Here is a 20,982-nt window from a genome sequence, read left to right on the forward strand (position 1 = left end):
ACTATTTCGTTTGTCAAATGTGCTCAGAAGAAAAGCAGATATTTAATGAAGAAGGAGAATAAATAAACTTTTTTTTTTTTTTTTTTTTAAATCCGCATATCAGGCTGTATGAAGCACTACATTCATATGGAGTAAAAACAGAGGGGACTAGGAAGATCTTTGCTCAGGTGTTACAATGATTTTCCTAGTCCACTCTGTTTCCCCCCCCCCCCTTTTTTTTTTTTCCCCCCAAAAAACCCTGATAGCCAAGGCACGCTGTATTCTTTTTCCAGGTCACCTGACCTATGTTCTTTCAAAAATCATGTCAATGTTCTCTGTTTCTGTCACCGTTTCTGCTCTATTATTTGCAGTATCAACTGTGAAAGGATACTGAAGCAATATGTACACTTCACTGAACCATCACTGATCTTTTCTAAGAAATAGTAAGAAGATCTGCCACAGGAAATTCCATTCAGGGCTTCAAGTTCTTTGAAAAGTCATAAAGCTTGACTGACACCTTTAAATTACTGTGTGAAATCTCGGGTAGAAACTAGCAGTTTCTTGAAAATGGTTCTTTAGGAGTTGGGAGTTTGTTTTAGCTGTTCCTCTGTGGCTATGGAAATAGAACATCATTCTATTAGAACGTGAGAACACCATTTGCCTTCAGCCATGATGGCAAAGGCTTTTCTTTGTACTGTGGTTTRTTTTAACTAGATCCCACTGGTCCAACAACCACTGGGAAACCAGGGCTCTTCTGGCACTTGTAGGATTGAGTTGTTTCTGTATTTTCCTTGCAGTGCTTAAATGTTATTCTGTTTGAAGGCAGGGGTGGGGGGGAAATCCTTCCTACTTAGAGATCTGTGTCAGATTGCTCTCCTGGTGTGAGCCCCTGTTTTCCCCTGAAGCTCCTGGGTCTGTATGGATCATCATCCATTTTTTGAGTAGCTCCCTGAATTTTAGAGGGAGAAATAGCAGAACCAAAACAGCAGAACCAAAAATCACTTTTTGGATTTTCTTTCTTGTGTTAGTGAGCTTCTTGTTAGGAAGCTGTTCTCTCTACGATATGAGGGCTTTCCCAGACTGGAGGCCACCTCGCTATTCTGTGCTCTGCACAACTAATTCCCATCAGCTCAGACCTGCGTGCAGCCCAAAGGTGCCCTGTGCACAGCCAGGCACTTCCCTTCTGTGGAAAAGCCCATTACCATTTTCTCTTCTGACTTCTTCAGGCCAGTGAGAGGAAGAGCGTGCTACACAGAGCTAGCTGCACGCTAAGCAGGCTTGTTTTTTCAGGCAAGGCTTTTCAAATCCATACTTTGCTGTTGGTGCTTCAACAAACTGATAAGCAGAGGGAGAATCCTGAAAATCTCTGCACGGGAGGTCTTCCTACTTTAGATGCAGGGAGTTTATGCTTCGTGGCATGAATTCTGCCCTCCRCAACAGAGTTACTGCTCATTTCATTTGTTATTTGAAGGAACAAGTGAGCAGGAGGCTGGGAACACAGTGCACAGATTATACGTCTGGTGCTTTATGTCTGGTGTGTGTAGAATGAATATTTCCAGTAAACATCAGTTATGCACACTATGTATATGCCTGCAGTATGCCCCAGGAGCCCAACACGGATGCAGAGAGTTAAGTAATATAAGCATGTGTATCATGAATATAGGCAGTGTGAGCAGCAGGTTAACATTTTGTTAAGAAATGTGTTGAAGCTGATGGGTTTTCTGGCCACTTCAGTGGGCTGTGAGCATCAGGTGCTCCCGGAGCTCCTGACATCTCCAACACAGCACAGCAGCTTCCTGCCTTTCACTACCGGCAGACTATTATCCATCCTTAAATCTCTGAAAAATATAAAAATACCTCTAGGACTCCCCAGGCAAGAATTGTAAGGGGAAAAAAAAATGCCTAGGAAAACTCTTCAGTCATGGAAGCAGAAGTGCAAGGAAGATTTTTATCCTGTGGACATGGGCGCTGACACACGTGTGAGGATACTCGAGGCCCTAGAGGGCAGTGCAACCTAAAGAATAGAAAAACCAAACACACGAGGACTCGGACAGCAGCCCCTTACATGGGAATCCACGGTTTGAAGATGTGCCTTTTTGTCTCATGAGTGCTATTAGAAAAACAGGCTACAAGGACATATTTCCAAGAGTAAATTTGTGTAGACAGTAGAAGGATGGATTTCACAGATGCACAGAATGGTTGAGGTTGGAAGGGACCTCTAGAGATCATTTAGTCCAACCCCCCTGCTCCATCAGGGACACCCAGAGCATGTGGCACAGGGCAGCATCCAGGTGGGTTTGGAAGATCTCCAGAGAAGGTGACACCACAACCTCCTGGGGAAGCCTGTACCAGGGCTCTGTTACCCTCATAATTAAGAAGTTCTTCCTCACATGGAGATGGAACTGCCTGTGTTCCAACTTTCACCTGTTGCCCTTTGTCCCATTGCTGGCCACCACTGAGAAGAATCAGGCCCCTTCCTCCCTACATTCCTCCTTCATGTACTTATACATATTGATCAGATACCCTCACAACCTTATCTTCTCCAGGCTAAGCAGGCCCAGCTCACTCAGTCTCTCCTCATACAAGAGATGTTCCATGCCCTTAATCATCCTGGTTGCCCTTCTCTGGACCCTCTCGAGAAGCTCCACATYCCTCTTACACTGGGGAGCCCAGRACTGCACACAGTACTCCAGGTGCGGCCTCACCAGAGCTGAGGAGAGGGGCAGGATCCCCTCCCTCGACCTGCTGGCAACACTCCTCCTGATGCAGCCAGGATCCCATTGGCCTTCTTGGCCACAAGGGCACATAACCTGAAATAGTTTTACATTACTATCATGTAACAGAAGAAAAAAAATGTTCAGATTGTGCAAATTGCTGTCACTCTGTCCACAGCAATTGAAGATTAAGTGAAGATTTGGTCAAGATTGTTATCAAAGTTTCTACTAAGCCTCATCACAGTCATTTTAAGTGGGGAAGGACAACTGATTTCCATCCCTCTACTGTTACTATTTTCTTGGAAGGCTACTTTGCAGGCATAATTTACAATACAGTTCCACATCACTGCATAGTACTGCCTCTTCTTAACATTTGTAACATCATAAAATGCCTTAGATTGCAATGGCACAGCATGGCCCAGTGATTTTAAATATCTGGCATTTTTCAGACTGCTCCTGGCATTGTACCTCATAACATCCATTGTGACGGGCGCCTTCAGAAGCCAATGCTGACAGCCTCCAAGCCCTTCCCATCCTGCTTTCCTAGTGGTCTASTGAGACAAACCTTGGTGTCTGTACATCTAAAGGGTAAATCTAAAGAAACCCATGGAATTCATCAAGGAATGAATTCCCAGACACACACCCTTTCTTTTTTTGTGTCATCCGAGGAACTTTAGCAGCCACAGTTTTCAGTTGTCTTCTCAAAAATCATCCTACCTGACTTTACCAGGGCGCTCGTGTGTTCGTCTGGGAGGGCCTAAGAGGCTCCGGAGGACACGTGGTTGGCACTGCATAAGTTGTCCACTGCTCTCAAGCCTCTGGCTGGAGACTTTATCTCGCTGGATTCAATGAAGGCATCTTTCAACACACGTTTGTAGGGGACCACAGCTCTCAGGATCCATACCCACAGGCTGGAATTTCTCTTGTATTCTTTTCCCTTGCATGCAAATAAATACTAATCAATATTACAACAAGAGTRGAGAGATAAAATGCTTTAAAAGCTGCCATATGCAACCTCCATACATCACAAGAGATGCTGCTTTAGACAAATAGACACTGTCAGCAGAATGTTTTATTTGAAATGCACCTCACATTTAACAATAATATGAACTGCTCCTGCTTTGGTGAAATGTCAGACTGCTCTGCCCTGTCCCATTCCTGGGACAGTTCCATGTTCCCATCTTCCTGCCAGGAGACATTCACTCAGGGAGAGACCTCACCCCAGGCTTGTTCCTGCACCCTGCCTTAATAAAGAAAATAGGACTGCTTATCCCCAAGCCAAAATGACCTCTCACTTCTTGTATAAATGTAACTCTGAAAGCCCCAAAGTGCCTGATTTATTGGTGCAAACAGCTCTGAGAAGGCTGCAGAGCCGGCACCTCTGCTCACCACAACTGCACATGGAATTCTGGAATAGGCAGTTCTCCTAAAATACCTCATAGTCAACTGGAGGAAAAGCAGATGTCTCCAGATTTKTTTTTCTTTTTGGTCTAATTTAGGAGGAATGAGGATATATGTTGAGTGTTATATGCTCACTGGCTTCTCCTCATTGAAATTTCTTTTATCATTTTTGGCTTTTGCAGACAGGCACATTGTCCTTCATTTGTACCCTGAGCAGGTTTAACAAAAACTAGTTCAGAGCTGAAAGGCATGTTGTCACCATCTATTTGTATACATATAAATTATCTTAATAGATATAYCTTAGATATATCTTAATAGATATACACACAAATAGATTTTTTTTTTCTATTTTRTTTATGTGTGTGCATATATATATGTATATACACATATGTCTGTATGTTACACACTTATGGACATACACTTATACACAAACACATGTTTACACATATCTCTACACARCGACATGTTTTTTGACATGGTGTATGGACATTCATACTATACCAGCAGTTCAAATGATTTTTTTGGGGCACTTTATCTTTTGTTTTAACAACAAATGAGATCCCAGTCTTGCCAAATGCTCCAGGGGCACCAGCACTACTTAGCTATTGGACAGACATTCCTCTCAAACCCAAGTCTCTAAAAAACTATGTGAGAGTATGGAGTACGGGTGATTTSGCTTATATAATGCACCTGTTTTTCTAAAAAGCCTTATGCAAGGTCCTTACTAGGAGCTTTCAGAGAAACTAAACAGTCATGAAATGGCAAAATGGGCTCTTTTGGATTAATAACTACTAGCAAGGTCCGTCAACGGCTATTGAACATAATTGTCCAGTTGAGATCTCTGTTCAGGAAATCTTTAMAATGGTAATTGCTGTACTTGGGATGGCAAAGCTATTGCTGCCTGCCTGCCCCCTGCTTATACACTTTCCTGAAACATTTGCTGTTTGCCTGTGCCAGGGACGTGATTTTGCACTGTAAGACTTCTGCTCTGACATACGGCAGCCTTTCTGATATTCTTACCTAAGTGTAAAATTATACACTGAGAAATTAAAAGTATCTATATTTTCCTCCTTTTCATGGTAACCTGGCTCTTCCTCAGGGAGCATATTATTATTTTTACTTACAAATAGTACAATTTCCACATCAGTAGCTTCTTTTATGGAGGGTACCAAACTTAGGGAAAAAAAAAATCCTTATTGCCCTTTTCTTTTAATTGTTGCAGAACAATGTAGAGGCCAAAGCCAATGCAGAAATCCATTTGTCTTACTGTTTTTAGAAGACTCTGGAGAAGTGAACTTGGTTTCTGCAGTTTGATGAGTTTTAGTTAGTGTCTCTTCTGCAGTTGGCAACAATCCTTGAATCCAAGAGCTGCATTTATGTGAGTAAAGCACAAGGACTGACCATGAGGAAGCTTCGGACTGTGACTTGAGCTCTGCAGCTCTAACAGCTCCCATATGAGAGGGCAAAACTGTCCGTGTCAGCTTTTGTGAAGTCTCCTCAACAGYATAAGTCTTTACCTGCACATGAGCTAGTAAGATTCAGGTATAGAAGCAAGCAGTCCTATTCCTTAAACACACTTGTTAGGAGAAAAGATTTATGTCTCTGTACAAAATGTTCCTATTGATATTTCAGTCTATTAAGCTGCCATTCATTATGATCTCTAGGCAAGCCATAATGGGTCACTGCTATTTCTTTTGGGGTGGAACAAATTGCCTTGTGTCCAAGTATGACCTAATAGTAAAATTAATCAAGGAGAATCCTTTGACTCCATACGTAGATGCCTAAACCGATCTGGAAATATGTCCAATTCCATCAACTTCATCAAAACTTACAGATTCATTGGACTTACAACTATCAGGCCATCGAGGCYACCCAGAAATCATGCCTGATTTTAGGTCCCTACTTTCACAAAGTTTTGAGAAAAAAAAAACTAAGAGCCATAATTAAATTTTAAGAGTTGATTATTTGTGATGTCAGGCAACTTATTTTATGGAATCCAAAGCTAAGCTGGGTTAATACTCTGAAAGAAACTAGACACTTGGACAACATAAACCTCCTCCTGCCTTTGTATGTTCTTGCTTGACAGGCTGTCTTGAAGAACATTATTTTGCTAATAAACCTAAGTTTCACCATTCAAGCTATTCTGCACTAGAGCAATGGTTTTAGAACACTCGCTTTATAAAAGTGATGGAAAAGCCACAGCTTGGAAGGGTTCAGAAGCATTAGTGTTTCTAAGATTATTTTGGAATATTTTCAGCATTTATTTCCTCTTCATGAATATGAAATCAAGCACAACATGGYTTTGTTTTTCTACATCTGATTCATTACACTGCATGTGAAAGTTTATTATTGTGAATAATGTAGGAAGCACATCAGTTATCCTGTATTTGACAGAGACTTTCTGCAAGTAAAGTCACTGTGTTTAAACACTACTGAGGGGCAAGAGCACAACCCTTTTTGGTTTGCAGATACTAAAAGCCCAACTGATCTGTGGTGGAATAGAGAGGCAACCTGACAATTATAGGCAGGATCTCCAAGACGTGTTCCACTTCCATGGATCTGAGTAGCAAGCTGACAAGGGTTCACAAGAATGATGGTTTTTCAGGTCCTAAATTGTGACCTCCAACCACCCTTGACAGTCAAACAGTGACCAAGGAGACATTATCAACAAAGATAAGTACTAGCAGGTTTTGAGGTTAAATGCATTTGAGATATTTACTTCAACATAAATAGGCTGTAATTCTTGATTCCCTGGTCGTAAAGTTTTCCTGGATAATATTCTGACCAATCGAATGTCGCTTTGAGCACAAACACTTTCCTATTTTTAAAATCATTTTAAGTTTTGTCTTCAGACTGTTTCTTTGCCTTTATTTTTTTCTGTAACTGAGACGAATGATTCTTCCTCTCCTTGGAGCACTTTTGGTGAAGTGGAACATTGGTCACATATTCTATGGTGCTAGTGGTATCAGGAGATGTTTATGCAGTGTGCTGTGAGTTCAAAAGGTCCCCTGTAATATCCATTTTCTGTATTTAAAAATCTTGATCTCTGAAGACAAGGAAGGGAATTCTAACCATGTAGGAGTTAGGTGAGGTCTATCTAGTCTACTAGCATTAATGTGGCAATAATTTTTATTCATTGCTACCAGCGAAAGCTAATATTTCTTCCTCATCCCAGTTGCAGATTGGTTTATTGTAACCTAAGGCAGGAGGGAGAATTACTGTGATTTTTATTTGTCTGCTATCATCAATTGCTCTCCTTGTTTCAGACTAGTGCAATTGAAGTTCTGCTGTTTCATCTATCTCACATAAGTGAATTAGAAACATCGATTTTATGAGCCATTAGTGGCCTATTACATAAATATTATCATGTCTAGATTTGCTTTCTTAGGTTTTTTAAGTTTTCTCAGCATGACACTATGGCAAATTTGCTTGATCTGTTCCTTATATTTTATGCAAATACATTTATTTTATACGGATGTCCCTTCAATTCCAAACTGAAAAGTATTTTTCATGTCTTRTCTCTTGACTTTCATGGCTGTCTAACTTATACTGCATATGTGCCATTGGCAATGTGTAGCAACCACACAGAAAACATATTAATCTAAAGGAAACACTACCTGACCTCCTGCCCTCTCTGGGACTTTAAAGCTATATCTGGAGGCAGCTTTGAGTTCCTCATGCTCTCCAGAAACCGCAGTAGTGACCACCAGGGCAAGGAGGGCCYCTGGCCAGCTCCTCATTGCACCCTCATGCTAACGCCCTGTGGGAGCAGCTCGTCCCTAGCAGCCAGGCCATTCCATGTCTTGATGTGAACCCTTCAGTGCTGAACAAGATTAACTCTTGCTTTGACCCCAGGGCGTAGCTAAAGCTTAAGCAGTTAGGCCTGAGTTGTGCTGCTTCCTGGGAGGATTGGCACCCTGTTTTCAGCAGTCTCCAAGCGTTTCTGGAGTGCCCCCAACCRGCTTTGTAGGCAGAGTAGTTTGGCGCAGCTCAAGCAGGTTACACACAGCAGTTGTCTATCTTCATGTAGCAACCCCGTGCTCCATGGACATTCAGTGACTTTTAAAAAAGGCAGAGAGATTTCCTGCCAGCCCTGCATGATGAGTCAGAGTTTAGAGACAAAGATGTTCTTCCTTCCTACCCACCTGCTATTCAGATAAGAAGAGCTAGCTCTAAGCTATTCAACAACAGAGGCCAATGGCAATTTTTATCATGCAACAAAAAGAATAAAATGTGATTTTTCTTCTTTCTGGACTAGTATATTTCAAGTGYTGGAAGCCAAGGGGACAGATCTGAGGGACACCAGTAGATATTTCATGGGATGAGAATGGTGACTGAGAAGGCTCAAGTGGTGCTGAGGCGGGTGGGGAGAATGGGGCTCCCCATTGCTGAGGCTGGGAAGACTCAGAGCACTTCAGAGGTTGCTGCCTCTTTCTTCATCACACCTGCCTTCCTCCCACCCGCCYCAATAACTGCTGTCTAAAGCCTATCTGGCCTCATCAGAGTCTTATTTTCTATTTCCAGAATAGCCTTCTGACTTTGCTCTTCTTTTTCCTTCTATTCCCCTCTCCTTTCCCTAGCAGTTTTCCTTGCAATAGCTGGAGTAATTTTGGTCAGAAAGGATGTTGGGGTCATTTGGTCCAACTCTTCCCTCAAAGCAGAGACAACTTCAAAAACTTCGAAGTTACATTAGCTTGTTCAGGGTTGTGTCCGGAAGGGTCTGAAATCTCCAAGGATGAAACCTTGGAGAATGGAACTTCTCTGGGCACCCGCTTCTTTGTCTGACCATGCTCATGGTAAAGATTTTTCCCCTTTTATCTTGTCCAGATTTCCCTTATTGCAGCCTGTGGCAGTTGTCCCTTGGGCCGTCACTGTGAGCACCTGGGAAGAGCCTGGCACTGTCTTCTCTACGCACACCCTCTGCTCAGCCAGGCACAGCAGTTGGGTTTCTCCTCAGCTTCCCTTTCCCCTGGCCGAACAACCCCAGCTCCCTCAGCCTCTTCTCAGGTGCCCCGTGCAGTATGTGGCCAGCGTGGCCGCTCTGTGCGGATACAGCTCTCTCTCCACCGTTTCCATACCTCCCACTCACAGAAGACTCTTTGTGACCTCGCGCAGAAGAGCCTTTCCAAAGCCCTTCCTTTGTGCCCGGTGGTAGATGGCTCACACTAACAGCGATGTCAGCTGAATTCTTCACTCTGGATGATGTCTATTTTACCTGCATCTTAAGCCTTCACTGCAATGAATGATTAATGGGAGCCTTTGGTACAAAGGCTTTACATACTTGTAAAATAAAATTGCAACATCAGTACCCCTCACTTCCAGCTGCTGGGAAGAGCTATTTCATTTCTTGATTTTCACCTCCTATAAAAGAGTCTCTAGGGACTACAGTGGAGAGGATTTTTATGATATTATAAACATTACAGCTAGGGAGCGTAGCAAAGTGTGTTTTATTTATATAAGACTCACATAGAAAGACAAAGKGGGAACTGAAAGGTGTATAAGGTTGGTCTTCCATTTTCCTTAACTGTATTGGACTTTTTTTGCAATGTAGAAGTCATCTGGACTTTTGTCAGACCCCAAAAGAGTAGTCCTCACACTCTTAGTAGGGGCCCAAAGAGCAAAAAGTTTCCATTCCTGTCCGTGTTTCTGCAGACAACAGGATCTACAGCTGCAAGCTTTTATAGCACCCTGACGAGCAGGGGGAGAACACAGAATCAGGAAGAGAAACTTAATAGAAAGTAAATGAAGGGAAGAGGTGGTAGGATACTTCCCCAGGAAGCAGCTGTGTCCTGCTCTTCTTGCGCTGTTCTCCTCCTCATCTGCTGCCTGCGTCAYGTGAAGGCATCAGCCCAGAGCAGAAGCAGCTTCACATGCCTCAGACCTAAGGTGCCTGTTGCTGGTTTAACGTATGCAAGTTCATCCCACCCGCTCTCTACTTTTATTTCTCATCTTTCCAGCTATGGTTCATACCCAGAAAGGAGCTCACTCATCACTGCAAGTTGGATCCATAATATTCTATAGACTTGCTCTGTGTATGTAAGTGCTGCACTCAGAGCTTCTAATAAATATAAGCAGTCCTGTCTGTAATTCCTGTTTTTTATTTTTTTTCACCACAAATCTCTGATCATTCATTATTGTTCTCAGAGCCTTTCATTATTGTTCTTAGAGCCTCTCATTAATTTTATTGTGCTGAATTAAAGGTCACACTCCAGGGTCCGTCATCCTGCGTACATTAGGGGAGCAGAAACGAGTTATCTGTGTCTTACAGTGTGCCAAAACGAAGGCTATGGTAGAGCTTCCTTCATCCTTTCTTCCATGCTGTGCCTAAGATTACCACCTACTTTCCTGAGCTCCCCTATGTAGTTGGCAAGACAGTGGCAGTCATTCCATAGTGTAGTTCCCACAGCGCCTATTTTTTTATTTTCCTTGATTTAAACATGGAGTGTGGGGGTGAATGGGATCTGAACTCCAGCACCTCACTGACAGGACTGAAAACCCTGGGGAAGGTTGTGCTGGGTCGTGCACAGCAACCTGTGCAGGAGGTAGGTGAGCTCCTTCCCGGGTAGGCCCCACAACTGGGGTGATGGGGAACAGAAGCTACAGCAGGTGGGATGACTCTGGAATTGAATGTTGAAGTGGTAACATCCTAATGTGTAATAATTAGCAGTCTGCACAGATTGATACAGTTTTTTTTTGCATGTCAGTATATAGCATATGTTTATATATAAAATATAAGCATCAGGCCAATACAAATACGTTAAATCTATGATTCATGTCTTTATAATGTTTTTATAAAAACAATTTACAATGTCATATCTGCTTAGTTAGGGATAGATATCAATCTGGATCCCAAGTAACTTTTCAACATCCCATTTAGAAGAAAGTATTTTCCTATCCAAGCAGGATAAATTCTGACCCTTGCTGAAAATAGTGCTTATAAATTAGCCATCTGTTTTAAAGGAAGGACCTCAGGGCGTCAAGTTAAGGAGGCTGAGAACCATTTTAAAGTTCATTCTGTCGTTTTTGTGTCAGGACTTGATTGTGTCATTACTAGAAAAACAGTTTTTAAATCTGAATACAGAAAAGGGAAAAGGTCATTCCTCAAAACTTTCATGCCCTGGTGAATCAAAAGAACTATCTCCAGGGAGGAAACTATAGATCCTTTGTACTCCTGTACTGGTACATCAGYGACCACCTCATAGGGATTTTGTGGACAGGAGTCTTAGGGCAGTAATCGCTCTTTAATTTGCACTGTTTGATCTGGAAAAGAACGGAAACCTAGACAAAGTTTAAGAACATGCAGTGAATAAGGAGGAGGAACACCTACAAAGCTATGTATCTAAACAGCCCAACGTAAGCTGACTTCACCTAGTTTTTGCTGGGGCTGTTTAATAGCAAATCTTTTATTTTGAGTTCCTAAGAGTTGCACCATAGCCTCGTTACCATTGTAGGAGCAATTGTTAGAGTATTTGTGGTTGTGTTCCCCATCCATCTCCATGGATGGCRAATCTTGAAGTGATGCATCTTATCTCTCCAGAGGTTAAAAAAAGAAATGTTTTCTACTGGCTCATTAGAGGAAATGTATATTTTAGGGATTATAGGAGTGAAAAAAAAATCTCAAACTGTCTTCTATATGATGATGATGACTTTTAGTTATTGTGCTCTATGATAAAGAAGATCAATATTGCTGGTAAGTTATCATGGCAGGATTTTCATATTAAATCTTACTTATGGAGAGACCACAGGCATTATTTCTGCAGTGATCCACCTTTTGTGTGAATATAGCAGTCCTTTTCACAGTAGTGGGAAGAATGCACACAGCAGTGCTGCTATGGCACCATAAAAATCTGTGACTAAAGGGCATAGTCTTTTGTTTTAACCTAGTTCTGTGTAAGGATATGATTTCTAATTGGTATCATCTGACCACATCCAGCTGTTATTTGAATATGATTTTTTTTTAATTGCTTCCAGAGTTTTGGTTGGGGATTCCACATTCTAATCACTCTCAAGCAAAGATATTTCATTTCTACTTCCTAAAAAATCATCTGTTTTTCCAGTCTTCTCCTTACAGTCTTTCTATTGGGTAGTTCTTGCTCAAACTGCCTGTTTCTAAACTGAACACATTCCATTTATGTTCAAGAGATTAATATCTCTTCTCATGTCATCTCATTACCTGGTATAACRTTTTTCAGCCTCCAAATCCACCATGATCATTCTCTTAATGATTTTCTCAATTATTAATATTCCCATTTTACAGAAGCCCAAAGAGCCTCACTCAAGGTTGCTCAAGAGGGGTAACCCTTATCCTCTGATGCATAGTCTATAGCCTAATCATGTTCTCTCCCATGTTTTCTAAGCAAAAAACAACAACAAAAAACACATACAAAAGACTCTAGCTTTCCTAGTGTCACATAATTATAATTCAGACCAAGACAATAAACACAAAGTTAAGAACTTTGATCTTCAAAGCAGCTTAAATTAGAGATTAATTTTATAACAAGATGAGAGCTATTTTGGAGAGGAAAAAAAATCTTCTTAAAGCTGAGATCACTTAATGAGGGAGCAAGAATAAGACTACAGGTGATCAGTCACACTGACTGATAACTGAATTATAAAGATTAATGAYGCAGTAATGTTGGCAAGACACTTTTGAGAAACTTCCCAAAGAAACTAATTCATAGATTCACTGAAGGCTTCTGAATGGTGAATACGTAGTAGCAGTCTGGTTGGTAAAGCTAACTTGATGCACTCCAAAGAGTTGATTAATTCTGAGAAGTTCTTTCATGCAACATCTTTCTGTGCCTTTCTTTGAGACAAAATGTCCTTTCACCCCTCTTCAGAACTGCCTTTTGCTGCTGGTGCCCTCTCCCTGGAGACTTCTCTACACCGGCCATGAAACGAATACCTCCCAGAAAGACAGGGAAAGTTTATTGCTGCTTACCTCATCCCTGATTTAGTGGTCTCTCCATTTGAAATGGGAACACAAATTCAAGTCCATTCTATTTTTTCAAATTTTGACTACAAATTAGTTGCATTATTTGGAAGATTTCTACTCCAAAACACTCATATTCTAAATAAAAATGGCAAACATTCCTGAGTTAATAGAAAATGATTGGACTGGATGCTTGTTATAATTGCAATTTTCAAATTACCTTATGATGTGCAGCTAATTCTGTGCAATGCTGGATAAAGTTGGATACCTTAGCACAGCATTCATTTAGCTGGGACTGGCGTTCTGAAAGTCTTGGTGTTCCAAAGCCCTGATAAGTTACAGCTGAAAGAGAGAGTATTGGTTTGCTAAATATATATAATATATATATAATTTTATAGAGGAGTTATACAAGTATCAAAAAGATTAAAAAATGTATTAGAAATAAGACCAGAGACACTCCATCCAGCAACCTATGCACTTGCCACATAAACAAATGGCAAGACACTCTGTCCAGTTATTGGATCAGGAAATGCACAGATCTGTTCTCCAGGATTTTAAGAGAATTGGGCATTGTAACTATTGTAGCCTTGCAGTTGCAGTTGACTCACTGCCTGATGTTATACAAGTGGTCCTCACCACTGATGAAGTTAATCTGATGTCACGGGTGCTGGATGAATGTGGTTACTGTTAGGCTGCGTTTGCTGGGTCTGATGTTCTCATCTGGCTTTCCATAGGCAGGAATCCTGGAGATGCCCCGGGGTTACTTGCATTTCTGTAGCTTGAGCAGCACGTGCTTGTGACAGTCAYGTCCTTTTAGCAGGTAGACAGGCTTGAGGGAGATGTCAGACATGCTTGGACAAGGAAAGTGTTCAAGGGGACAAGAGGGATGTTGTGAATGTGTTCCTTTTGAAATGAGAAAAATGGAGACTGTTCTTTGCATTGCAACTGTTGTTTCTCATTTATCTGCTCTTTTAACATGTTTCCTCAGTTAAGTACAACTCCTTCTGGCCATCTGGTAAGGTTGCTTCTCATAGGACAATGCCGAGCATTTCCAGTTGAGCCAAGTAGTATCTTCATTTCATATGATCAACAGCTAGCGCAGGACAAGAGAAAAACATTTAGAACAGGAACACTGCTGCCACAGCCAGGGTTAGCTGCTCTGGAAGGTGAAATGACTTTAGTCACCAACACCTTGCAGACAACTATGCAACTAAATGGCTCTACCTTAMTTGTACCTTGCCAACAGCATGAGGAAAAATAAATGAAAAAGATACATGTGAAAGGAATCAGAGCATTGCAGGAGCTTTTGGAGCAAAATCTGGTAACCTAGAAATTAGGAATTATGTGTATCTCTCAATAGAGTTGACTTGATAAATAATTTCTATCAACAGAGGACCCATGGTCACTGAAAAAGATGAAAGAATGTACACTGAGGTGTATTAAATTATTTCACAGCACTATTTGCTTTTTTTTTCCCTCACTGTTCTAAAACAAACAGTTTGCAGTCTTCTGAGGCCTGCATCATATCTTGCCTCATGCTGCAAAACTCATCCATCAGGGGACAACTAATGGCCTCACAGTTTTTCTGCACTGCTTCACTTGCACTGGGCACTGGCAGTTGTGCAGTGCAAGGAACCGGTGCTTTCACTTTAAATCCTAATGCAGAAACTGCAAATTTCTTCCTGGTAAAGGACTGTCTCTGAACATACTTCTTGCAGTTCTGCATAGTCAACCCCAGCTCTAGAGGACTCTCCCTGACACCTAAGTTAAGCACGTATGGATGGTTGCAGTACRGCAGAGCTTGGCTGGAGACTGTGGTGCCATGATACCACTGTGGAAATACTAACTAGTTTCTGTGGTGCTGTGCTCAGTGTTGCTGCCAAAGCCTTCATTCATACCGTGAAATCATGGTCTCCACAGCTTGCATTTCAGGTGCAACACTGCAGTAATACTGTATTGGGAATTGAAAGGCTCATGAATGGCACTATATACATATATATTTTTATGAGCCGGTATGCAATGTTGCTTCTCTTCAGAAGTGCATCAACTTACTTRTGAGACTGCTCTCTGCCCTCCTTGCCTGCTTGGGAATGGACTTGGAGCTCTGTTGCTGTGGTTTATCACTCTGAACAAAAGTTTGTGTATTTACTGCTCTGAGATAGAGATATTTCATCCCTGCCTWAAATATGAGATATGGTGAAACATGGAAAGGAGCAGAGATGGGAGAAAAATAGTAAATATATTCCAAACCTCTGTATTTTTCAATCTCAACTTTTTCCCCTTCTTCCATATCTTTCACCAGTTAGTTGTAGAGTTAGGTTGGGTTTTTTTTGGTAGTGTTCCTCTATTTAGTGTGCTGCATTACAAAATAGTCAGCTAAGCATTAATCACCACTTATGCTGTCATTTTAGCTGTGGTTGACATGTATTAATCTGTACCTCAGGATACACACATCTGGCGATGACAGTCATTTCTTAATTGGCTGTGACTTTTAATGAGCTGCAAACCCAGCAGTCTAYGCAAGGGATTAATGAAGAGCTGTGTTTGTTGCAAGGGTCTTTGCAGTTTTTGGTAGCAAGGATCAAACAGGATGTGGTAACTTTGCGATAGCTGCTGTGACCTGCAGGGCAGTGAATCCCTGTGGGTTCCTCATTCACTGAAGTTATGCCTTGAGTTTTATAAATGCAAACTCCCAATGCCAGGTGCTTTATAACTGCTCTCCAATGCATCATCTGCATGTGCCTACTCATCACACTCCTGATGGGCAAGATAAACCAGACTGATTTGTCCTCCATCTTCTCAGCAAGTGTCTAGAGAGGAGTATCATTGATGGCATCACCCCTGTGCTGTTGCTAAAGCTATGTGGGTATGTATGTTCTCCATGGAGAATGTGGGGGAATTGCTCACATTCGCTTTGAAAGCAGGAGGAGACTTCGAAGGGAAATGCCTGGCTGTGCTATGAAAGAAATGACGATGAGCAAAATGATAAGGCACAAGTCAACTATATGCATACACAGTACTCAAAAATGCAGCTTAACACTGTGGATGGACCTTTCCTGATTCTTTTGGCTCTGATTCTAGTAAGTCTTTGTCTGCAACTGCTTGCTGAAGCGATGCCCCTTTCTTTATTTTGCGTTCTGGTTGCCATCGTTTACGTTCCTTTGCAAGTGTGGAAGACTGAACACAGAACAGGATCGAGGACACTGTGGAAATCAGCTATGTATAGAGACACTTGGCAAGAACAGTAATAGATGCAGAGGAAAATTGCGAGAAGAAAGCAAATAATCTAAATGAAGGCAACTTGCARTATGAATATCAAAAGCAAATTGGTTTGGAAATGGAAATGCAGCACACTCGGAATTAATGTAGAGTCATTCTAGGCCAGGCATGATTCATACAGCGCCAACAGGCTCTACAATTTGCATCAATATCTGTGTTTCAGTACAGTTTTGTAATCAGGCTATTGAAATGCTCTGGTCCTTTCATGACTGCGTGTGGCAGCAYGGAGATGAGGAAGGGTGGGAGGCAAGAGCGGCAGGGCTGCAGGGCACATCTCACATGCGACCTGTCAGGGCCAGCTCCAGACTGAAAAAAGCAACATCTCTGTTCAAACTCCAGCTTTGTCATCCTGATGCAAACATTCATTTTAGCTGCAGATCCTCTGGGCAGACATTTCTGAAGCTAGGCAATGTGATCTCCTCTCCTCTCCTAAGAATGCTTAATTCAAAGCACGTATCTCGCTGTCAGTTGTGCTTCGGGTCACAGAGAGACGCGATGCGTGATTGTAGATCACAGAAGGGAGAACTCTTGCATCTGGAAGTTGGCATGTATTTGGATGCATACCCATAATCTCAAAGGCCTTTTTATTTGCTTCACACCAGTTTTAAACTTCAGTGGAAGTAGCGCTCCTCTCACGCTGGGGTTAAATTGCTGGGGGCTGATACGGCTGGAGGCACTTTCCTGGTTTTGATCAACTTGGGGCTATGATAGTAACAAGAAAAAGATGTTACCACTTTGAATAATTGTTCTCTACCAAATGCTTTTGCTGTCAGTAATTTAATGAAAATAACTGCTAAGTGAAAAAAAAAATAAAATCCCAATATTCAGCTGAAAACTCTTTTGCCAGCAACGTTCTCCTCTATCTTTTTGAAGGTCCTCAAAGCCTGAGCTTTCCTCAAGTAAGCAGGTGGAGTTCTTGCCATAGAAGGGTAGGGATCTGGAAAATCGGTGACAAACTTGAACTTTCTTTTCTGTTTCTGGAGCATGTTACAAAAGTTGTTGCTTTTTGTCATTTGTTGGAGACCTCAAATTATGCATAATTGGAAATCTGTATTTTTGTGTTTCATTGCACCTGATGGATTTTTCTTCATATTTTTGTCTTTTGCACCTTACTGCTTTTTTTTTTTTTTTTCTTTGCTCCATACCTACTCTTGGAAAAAATCACTCAGTGCCTCTTTTTCTATGCTGAGAGACAGAAATTGCATCTGGGCCATTTCATTTAAAATCTTTTCATGGGTCTTTTAAGTWGTTATTAATCTTTCTTATTATGAGATCACTAAAATTTCTTTGTCAGTCATTCCTAAAAGACCTTGCCAGAAGCATTAAGGATATTTAAAAAGACATCAGGTTGACTGGATCATTTATATATGAAGGAGCTTGATGAATCTTTCAGAGAACTCCAGCAGACTGAGGCATGTTTTCCTTCCACAAATGCTAGAATGATACTTCCCTATTAGTTCAGATGTATTCAAATGCCAATAATATTCTTTAGGATATTTTTACATAGATTTCCTCAGATCAAAGTTCCTTGTGGAGCCCTTTTCAGAATTTTCCACTTTCCATTTCTCTGTATTCAAAATTTTATATTAAAGGATTACGCTTGAGTGTAAAACTTGGTAGATAAGTAAACATCTCACTTGCTTAGGAACTTCTGGATGTGTATGAGTTATGAGATGAATTAGGACTAGTGCCTGTTGATTTTATTATTCATTTTATTTGTTCAAGCTATTTTTCCTTCCAGCCATTCAACATGAGATGATGCTTCAGACCTTTATGAAGAAAGAGTAAGGAACAGTGCATCAAAGCCTTTGGCGAGCTTCTCTTTCATGACAGGTTTTGTGATCCTTTTACACCTTGATCATCCACCAGCTAGGCAAAGCTTCCCAGTTCTTACTGGCAAATGTAAAATTTCAGTAGTAATTTTCATACTTGCCTATAGCAAGCTATTCGTCAAAACCTTGGTAGTTTTAAATTCGCTTTGTCTGTGTTTATGTTGCACTTGAGCTCCCTTGTTTAGGTACAACTTCCACTTTTTGAAAAATGCCTTTTTAAACTTCATCTTTTGTAGTCCTCTAAAAATCTTCTCTTTTTGGTAAGATATATTCATTTATTCTGACCCTTTAAAATGATGTTTTTAGCAAGGGCAAAATGTCAGCTTTTAGAAGTMAGGTCTTGAGATGCAGAGAAAGAGTTCAGAAGCCTTTACCGAGGCAAGACCCTGAGTTCAGTTTAGAAGACTGAAGGTTTTGATATATCATGGCCTGCATTGGATCTCACGGCTCATAAGGAGGCAGGTGTTTGTGCCCCGCTGCCCCATTGCTCCAAAGGGGGTTCCCTGTCTTCTCCTCTGGATGCCACCAGCCCATGCCGGTCCCAGCAGGGAAATGCCTCAGACAGGACAGCAAAATAATCTTGGAACCTGCTGCACACAGTGCAGATGCCCTCTGAGCTGCCTGATCGGAGAAATTTTACATGGAACAAGAGAGGTCACAGGACCAGCAAGGACCAGGGCCACTGAATCCACTCCCCTGCTTCAACAAGCTGCAGGAAAACACAACCCTTTTCTTGAGTTTTTCAAGTGGAATTTAAAAACAGTCATCTGCAGTGCTTTCCTCACTGGGTTGTTTCTCATGATAACAATCAATGGCATGAGAAATTTCCTTGGGATTTAATCTTTGTTTTCCACCTGAAAGATCCAACAATATGTACGCTACAATATAACTTTAAGAAAAGCTTGACATGAGAATATTATTAAAGTGCATTATGATTTTTTTCCTAGTCCTCCAGATATCTAAAAATACAGAAATTGCTCAAAGTTACAGCATCAGAAGTTTCTCAATGAGCAATAAAATCTCCTTTTCAAGTGGCATTGATTTTGCAACAAGGAGAGAAGTAAACTGAAAATAAATCAAAGAAATAACCATATATAATAAAGAAATGGAAGAGAATCGCTGTTGGCAGCTCTTAGTGGAGCATTCTCCATGCTTTGGTTGAGACATGCCTACTGCAAAAAAATTAATTGATCCCAGCTATGTGGAAAATAACCTTCCAGTACTGAGTATCACAGATGTGCTCTTCTAGGAAGAAGGTTTTTCTCTTAGGACAACATGCACATCCATTAAGAAGTCCTTGTTTTAGAGCAAACATCTCACCTATGGGCATCGATGATTGTTCCGGGCGTATGAGTGGGCTCTGATTCAGAGCAGATGGCCAAAGTGCCTTACACCAAAAAATGCACCTTAAATCCAGCCTGCGCATAGCAGGCACAGGCTGCAGGAGGCAGGAGGTGAGGGGTGTCCTGTGCTGCCTTGGAAAATATATGGCCACTACGGAGAGCTGAAGGTTGCTTGTAGCTTTAATCTAGGCTGGCTTTTCCTCACCCAAAYGCTCTACAAAGATGTCGAGGCCTTCTGGGATCAGCACACGGAGTTCAGGAGTACATTTTGGCACCATATCTATAGCGGGGGTATATAGAGTGCTTGAGCTTCTCTTTCCTTATGTGTCCTTACAGAAATCACACTCTGTAAGCAAAGAGCGCGCCGAGTCCCAGGTCCAGGAGCTGAAGGACCTAAGTCTATAAGAGTGACTGCAGGTTCACTCTTCTGAATGAACTTTTTGGATAACCTTGATACGGGAAGACATCTGCCATTTGTTGCTACCATTAGCCTGAAAATAGAGATCTTTTTTTTGTGTGTGTGTGAAATCAAACCATATGCCCAGATTATAAAATAAATGACAAAGAGTAAGTATTTAACAAGGAGATACAATAAACCATATTCTAAGAAGAAATATTTTAGAAAGCATATTTTAGAGCAATATTTTGTTTGAAATGACTCCAGACGAGAGCTCTTYTACTTTAAGAGGTCATCTGGAAAAAAATGCAATAAAAATGTAAAATAATCAACCAATGTAAGCTATTCTTTGAGCTATTAAGTGTTGTAAGTTTCCATGACAAATACCGCAATACTATGGCTGAAGTAGTCCTGACAGTAGATATGAAGAATTATATGTGATTCCAGAGAAATTTATTATGGTAAATAAAAACCTATTTCGGAAATGCTGAGAAGTCCACATGTGAGAGCTGGCTTTAGCTCTATCTCTCCAGTTCTCAGAATATCGGATATAAACAGAAAACTGCTGTGAATGTTCCCTTGCCATTCGGATAGAGCTGGTGGCGACATGTCTCAGATAAACCTGTGTCATTGGTAGTGAGTTTTTCAGATCACTCTAAGGGTATTTCAAAGCAAAGATTCCTGTCGACGCAATGGAAAAACAAGCCTGCAAACAAACCAAAACAGTAAAAAGTCAGTGCCTAATGTTTCTGTATCTCACAGAAACTTTTTAAAGAGTGTGATACAATACATCTCGCTGTGCAACCCYCAAATGGGATTGGGCGCCTCTCCATACACACCGAGAGGCCAGRCCTTAACTTTTGTGTTTTCACTGAAATGCAACAATTAGACCCAGAAGATCCCCTATTGCTCACAGGGCATCATTTGAGGAGAAAGCAAGCAAACAAACAAACAAAAAGAAAACACAAGACTGCCTCATTTCAGGCAGAATTTCCAAGTTCCTTGGAAAAGCCGTGGCGTAGGCTGTGAGTTCTTCCGTGGGGCTGGTGCAGATAATGGGGCGCGCAGCCTGTGGTTCCATCATTGGATCATCGGGTCCCGACCT

The sequence above is a fragment of the Nothoprocta perdicaria genome, unplaced genomic scaffold, assembly GCF_003342845.1.
Source record: "Nothoprocta perdicaria isolate Ctin4 unplaced genomic scaffold, notPer1 scaffold_123, whole genome shotgun sequence".
In the NCBI taxonomy this organism is placed as follows: Eukaryota; Metazoa; Chordata; class Aves; order Tinamiformes; family Tinamidae; genus Nothoprocta; species Nothoprocta perdicaria.